Source organism: Armigeres subalbatus, chromosome 3 (genome assembly GCF_024139115.2).
Source record: "Armigeres subalbatus isolate Guangzhou_Male chromosome 3, GZ_Asu_2, whole genome shotgun sequence".
NCBI classification, from domain to species: Eukaryota; Metazoa; Arthropoda; class Insecta; order Diptera; family Culicidae; genus Armigeres; species Armigeres subalbatus.
The window spans coordinates 324,362,724-324,368,723 of NC_085141.1; positions in this window are offsets into that span (position 1 = coordinate 324,362,724).

The following is a 6,000-nucleotide window of genomic DNA, read 5'->3' on the forward strand; positions in this document are numbered from 1 at the left end:
CAGGAATTCCACCATCATTTTCGCCGGGAATTGACCGAAAATTCCACCATTATTTACTCCAAGAAATCCTCCACGAATTCTTTCATAAGTTCTGCAGGGAATTCTTCAGATAATTCTTTCGTGCTGTTTCACATAAAAAAATCTGAAAAATTGCACCGTGGAACTCCTAAGAAAATTGCGTGTAAATTCCGCAGAATTGCCAATAAACATTTCTGAGAATTTCGCGAAAAATCCTCGAACTTCCTGTGTAAATTCCATATTTTTTTCCGTGAAAGTTGCGAAAAATTTCTTGTCGAAATTTCAAAGAATTTCTCCAGGAATTCCACCGAAAATTTATACAGAAATTATACCGAAAATAAAATCAACTATGGAATTTTTGGAGGAGTTCCTAGATTAATTCCCAAAGAAATCCAGAAAGAATTCCGGTGGAAACTTCAAGTTTCCACTGGACATCCTGCAGGAGTTTCTTCAAAAATTTCTTCCAGGAGTTCTTCCAGGAGTTCAACCGGCAGATTCTCCAAGAACTCCTCAAGGATTTCCTCCGAAAATTATTCCGGTAGTTCTATCGGCAGCTCTCTGAAAATTCTTCCGGGAATTTCTCCAGAATTTCCTCCGGGAATTATATAGAAATTCCTCCAAAAGCTCCTCCGAGAATTTCTCTGGGAGCTCTTCAAGGAATTCTCCGGAAGGTCCTCTGATGAAGATAATGGTCCTGCTACATACCCCTACAAAGGTTTCAGCTAGATGAGATTTGTCTATAAGACAAATTCTCCAAGATTTTTTCCGAGAAGTCTTCTGGTAGATTCACTGGCAGTTCTTCCGGAGGTTCATTTAAAATTCTCCCGGGATTTTCTTTAGAAATTCCTCCGGGTGTTCCACCAGTAGCTCTTCCAGGAGATCATTCAGGCTTTTTTCAGGAAATCATTTAGGCTTTCTTCAGAAAATTAGCTGGAAATTCCTCCCGAAGTTCTTCCGATAGTTTTTCTGGGAGTTCCTCCGGGAGGTCCTCTAGGAATTCTTCTAGGAGTTTCTCCTGAAATTCTTCCGGGAGTTCTTACGGGAGCGCCTCCGGCAGTTCCTACGTGAATTCCTCCAGAAGATCCACCAGCAGTTTTTATGAGCATTTCTCCGGGAGTTTCACCGGCAGTTCCTTTGAGAAGGAACTCCCTGAGTAATTTCCGGAGGAACTCCCAGAGGAAATTCTGTAGGAATTCCCGGAGAAAGTATCAGAGGAATTTTCGGAAGAACTGCCAGAGGAACTTCTAGATGAATTTATTGAAGAACTACAGGAATAATTTCCGGAGGAAATCCTGGAGGAACTCTCGTAAGAACTTCTGGATGAATTCCAGGACAAACTCCTGAAAGAATTCTTAAAGGACCTCCCGGAGGAGCTTTCGGAGAAATTTTCCGAGGAACTTCTGAAGGAAATTGTAGATATATTCCCAAAGAAAGCCTTAATGAACTCCTGAAAAAAAGTCTGAATGAATTTCCGGAGGAACTATTAGTGGAACTCCCTGAGAAATTTTCAGAGGAACAGCCGATGGAATACCCGGAGTTGAATTTCTAGAGGAACTTCCGAAATCCCATTTTCCTTGAAATTCCTGCCAAATATCCTCAAAGAATCCCCTGTGAAGTTCCTGGAGAGATTACTAGAGGAACTTTTGGAAAAACTCCTGGGGGAGCTCCCGGAAGAACTCCCACAAGCACTTCCAGAGGAATTCTCACAAGGTAGTACTGAAATAATTATTGGAGAAGTTCATGAAGGAATTTCTGGAGAAATATCAGAGGAGGAATTAATGCAGAAATAACCAGATGAAATCCAGAAAGTATTCCCAGATGAATTGCTGTTTTTTGTTTGTTCTGAAGAAATTCTTGGAAGAACTCTTGGAAGATATCCTGGAGGAACTCTAACATTAATTTCCGAATGAAATTCTGGAGTAAATTCCGAGTGAAGTCCGGAAAGAATTCTAGGACAATTTCGAAGAAAAAATCCCGGAGAAATTCCTGAAGTAAGAGAAGAATTTCCGGGGAAATACTTGGACGAGTTCTTGGAGAAATTCCTAAAGAAATTTCTAGAGGAATTCCTGAAGGATATTCTGAAATAATTGCAAAAAGAATTCCAAAATGTAATTCTAGAAAGAGTTCTGGAAGCTATCCCGGAGGAATTTAAGGAAGAGTTCCTGGAGAAATGCCCGGAGCAGTTTCTTATAGATTAGCAGATGAAATTATGGAGCGAAATCGGAGGATTTCCGTCATAAATTACTGAAGAAACTTCTAGTGGAATTTTGGGAGGAAATTCTGAATGTATTCTTGGAGGAACTCTAGAATGCATTCCTGAAGGAAATGTCGCAGATTTTCTGGAAGAATAGCCGAAGAAATGTCTAGAAGTAAAACTTGAAGGGAAGAAAAGAAATTTTCAAGAAACTTCCACATGAATTTCCTAAAAGAAAATAGTTGGTTACATACAGAAGAAGGATTTTCAAACGATTTTCAGAGGAATTTGTGGATAACTTTCCAGAGGAATTTAGAAGTTCCCGGGGGAGTTCCTAGAGGATTTCTAGGACAATTCTTGAGCCCGAAATGTTTCGAGTTGTTTTGAAATTTCATATAGTATGGATCCTGGATACCCTTATAAGTTTTTTTGAGAATCTTTTGAATTTCAAAAACCTATTTCTGAATATGATTGGATCGCAAAGTGCACATGTTTAAGCGAATTCATTACAGTACCCGTTAAATCTTTCTACCATTTAGGGGGGGCGACATTTACTTCTCTGGCTACGCCCATGGTTTAAGGGGAGCTACGATGGCCCACACCGTCCTTAGCCGCTGGGCGCGTCTCGTGGGTCTTGGCTCAACTTTCACGCACTTCTTATTGAATCCCCGTACTGCGACGAGGGAATTGATCATAGGAGGAGATTCGGACACTGCTTTACACGATGTTTTTTTGGCCTTCAAAGGGTTCACTTCACCTTTACACTCGCGAGGTTCAACTTCCACAATTTCTCCAATCAATTGGCTTACGGTTAGCAAAATTTACTACTAGCTTACTGGGGAACTCTTCTTCACTTTTCCCGGGGCTATTTCCAGACACGTTTTTAACTTCTCAATGATGATAATCGATCACTCGCAGCACCTTTATCAGTCGATGGTTCAAGCCAGAAGACTTTCGGTCTCCCGTTTTATTATCTCCCTCGCCTTCTATCTTGTCTCGCGTATCCTCTACCCGGACAATTTTGCTACCTCCTGGTGCGTATGCGTAGACGCACGCGTATCGTGGGGCAAGAACCCAGTGACGGTGTGTCGAGAGGGCAATTTTCAAAGGGACTTAACAATTCTAATTCTAACTCCTATCACGAAGAAAAATATAAACGTTTGAATAATTTTAATGCTATGGGACATGACACATGTTACAGTTGGTACATTATTATGGAACACTACAAATCGTGATACAGTACATGGCGCTATTTCAGGAACTATTATCAAACATTTTTATTTTCATCGAAAATCAAGATCCAAGTTTTAAGTGTTTTGTCGGTAACACAATGATTGTTGGGACTCTGCTGCCTCTCCAGCTAACATGCCAAGAGGAGCCGGCGAGTGGATTATTATACGCTTCCAGCGTGAGCGAGTACTTTATGCACTGTTGCTGGGATTTTATATCAATAATACAAATTAATATATCGCCGATATGTTTCTTTACAAAAGTCATCAATTTTTCTAAGATTGATCGAATCTTGGCAATTGATTACTATTAAAATATTACGAAATTTAACAATAAATTCTTCGTCAATGTCCAAAACTTCGTCTTCCTTCGTAATATTTCACTTTTAAATTTCCATCCTGTAGGAAATATATAATAAATACTCAAAAAGCACTCTTGACTAATTGAGATTCTTTTGGAACAAAAAGTAATACGATGCTCCGTATTATCATAAAAAAATCTTTTCAGATTTCTTTTTGATTAAATAACTATTGCATAATATATTGTCGCGCATATCTTTTTCTAGAATACCGCGGCGGTCTTACGCTTGCAGACTCGACTGCGAAGGTAAACGTTCAGATAGCCACCCAGGTTAAAGGATAGGGAGAATTTTCCCGCTGAATATATAAACCTTGGGAATATTTAAACAAATATATCGTGAAAACATTAAAAACTTTTTTGTTTGGCCGTTTGAATAGATTCAGTTTTTATATGGAATGATAATTTTCGATCTGTTTTTACCCATTTTTAACAAAAATAATAATTAAGTGTGTAACATTTTTAAGACTTAATTTAAGACACATTTAACAGTTCCACCTTTCAAGCTGTGTTTAATTTGTATAATTTTCTGGTTTATGCTCGCAGAATCGATAATCGTAATTAACAAAAAAAAATCAAATGGCGACGAAGAATGAATCACGAGCTCGCCCAGCTCTATGGTGAACCCAGCATCCAGAAGGTAGCTAAAGTCGGAAGGGTACAATGGACAGATCCGGCAGGTACGAGACGGCGTAAAGTCCAGCGAGCGAGGCGGGCTGACCAAGTACACAACGACATTGTGAACGTGGGGCGCATTCGCATTAGACCGAAAGCCATTAGGCCAAACGGTCATTATGCCGAATGGTCATTAGGCCGAATGAGAACTGGGGAGTAAGAAGTGAGGAAGAACTTGAACGAAAGAAGAAAAAAAGGAAAAAGGAGGAAGAAGGAAAAAGGAAGGAGGAAGAAAGAAGGAGGAAGAAGAAAGAAGGAAGAAGGAAGAAAGAAGAAGAAATAAAGAAGGAAGAAAACGGAAGAAAGAAGACGGAAGAATGAAGAGGGAAGAAGAAAGAATGAAAAGGGAAGAAGAAAGAAGGAAGACAGAAGAAGGAAAAACGAAGAAGGTAGAAAGAGAAGGAAGAAGGAAAAAGAAAGAAAGAAGAAGAAATAAAGAAGAAGCAAGAAGGAAGACGAGTGAAATAAGGAAGAAAACGGAAGAAAGCAGAAAGAAGAAGGATGAAAAGAGAAAAAAGAAGGAAGAGGGAAGAAAGAAGAAGGAAAAAGGCAAAGGAAGGAGGAAGAAGAAAGAAAGAAGGAAGAAAACGGAAGAAAGAAGAGGGAAGAAGGAAAAAGGAAGAAGGAAGAAGGAGGAAAGAAAAAGGAAGAAGGTAAAAAAAAGAAAGAAGAAAAATGAAGGAAGGAAATGAAGGAAGAAGAATGCAGAAAGAAGGGGGAAAAAAAGTAACAAAGAAGGAAGAACGAAAAAGAAAAAAAGGAACGGAAAGAAGGAAAAGAAGGAAAGAAAAGACAGATAGAAGAAGGAGGATAAAGAAGGCATAAGGTGAAGAAAGAACTCCTCATTTTTCATTTTTTGCTTCTTTTTGCTAATTCAGCCTATTGACCATTCGGCCTAATGGCCTGACACCGGCCTCGAACCGTGCATTGTGTGCGGCGTCAAATTGTTGATTCAGTATTATCAATTTCCCACCTTATCGGCCGCGACGATTTGAAATCGTCGCAAAGCAAATCGTCGCCGAAATCGTCGCCAGCAAAAATGGCTATAAGATCTGTCAGATCAACTGTGAACAAAATTGTTTGATTTCAATAATTACATTATTTCCCGAAATTTAGTACTATTTTTCATGCATATTTTCATAATTTGGCTTTGAACTACCAGATTGAAAATAATGATATTGGCGACGATTTTAAAGGTGCTTAAAAAGTGATCGGCGCGTTTTGTTACCAGCAAAACTGACAATATTATCTGTTTAGATCTAGTTTTGAAGTATTATTGGACTAGAAACCCATGTTTGAAAATTCTGGATTCTGTTGGCATGGATTTCATGATCTATAATAACTTATGTCTGTTTGTCTGTCGCTGAGGTCTATGAAATGTCCCAACATTGTTCACATAACTTTCACAGTGTTCTCAATATTCTAATTCCATATTTCTAACATTTTTCAATAAAATGTAAATTTGATGCAATATGTCAACGGTTCTCAACGTTTTTCTTGAAAGGTACATCTTTAAACTTTTACAT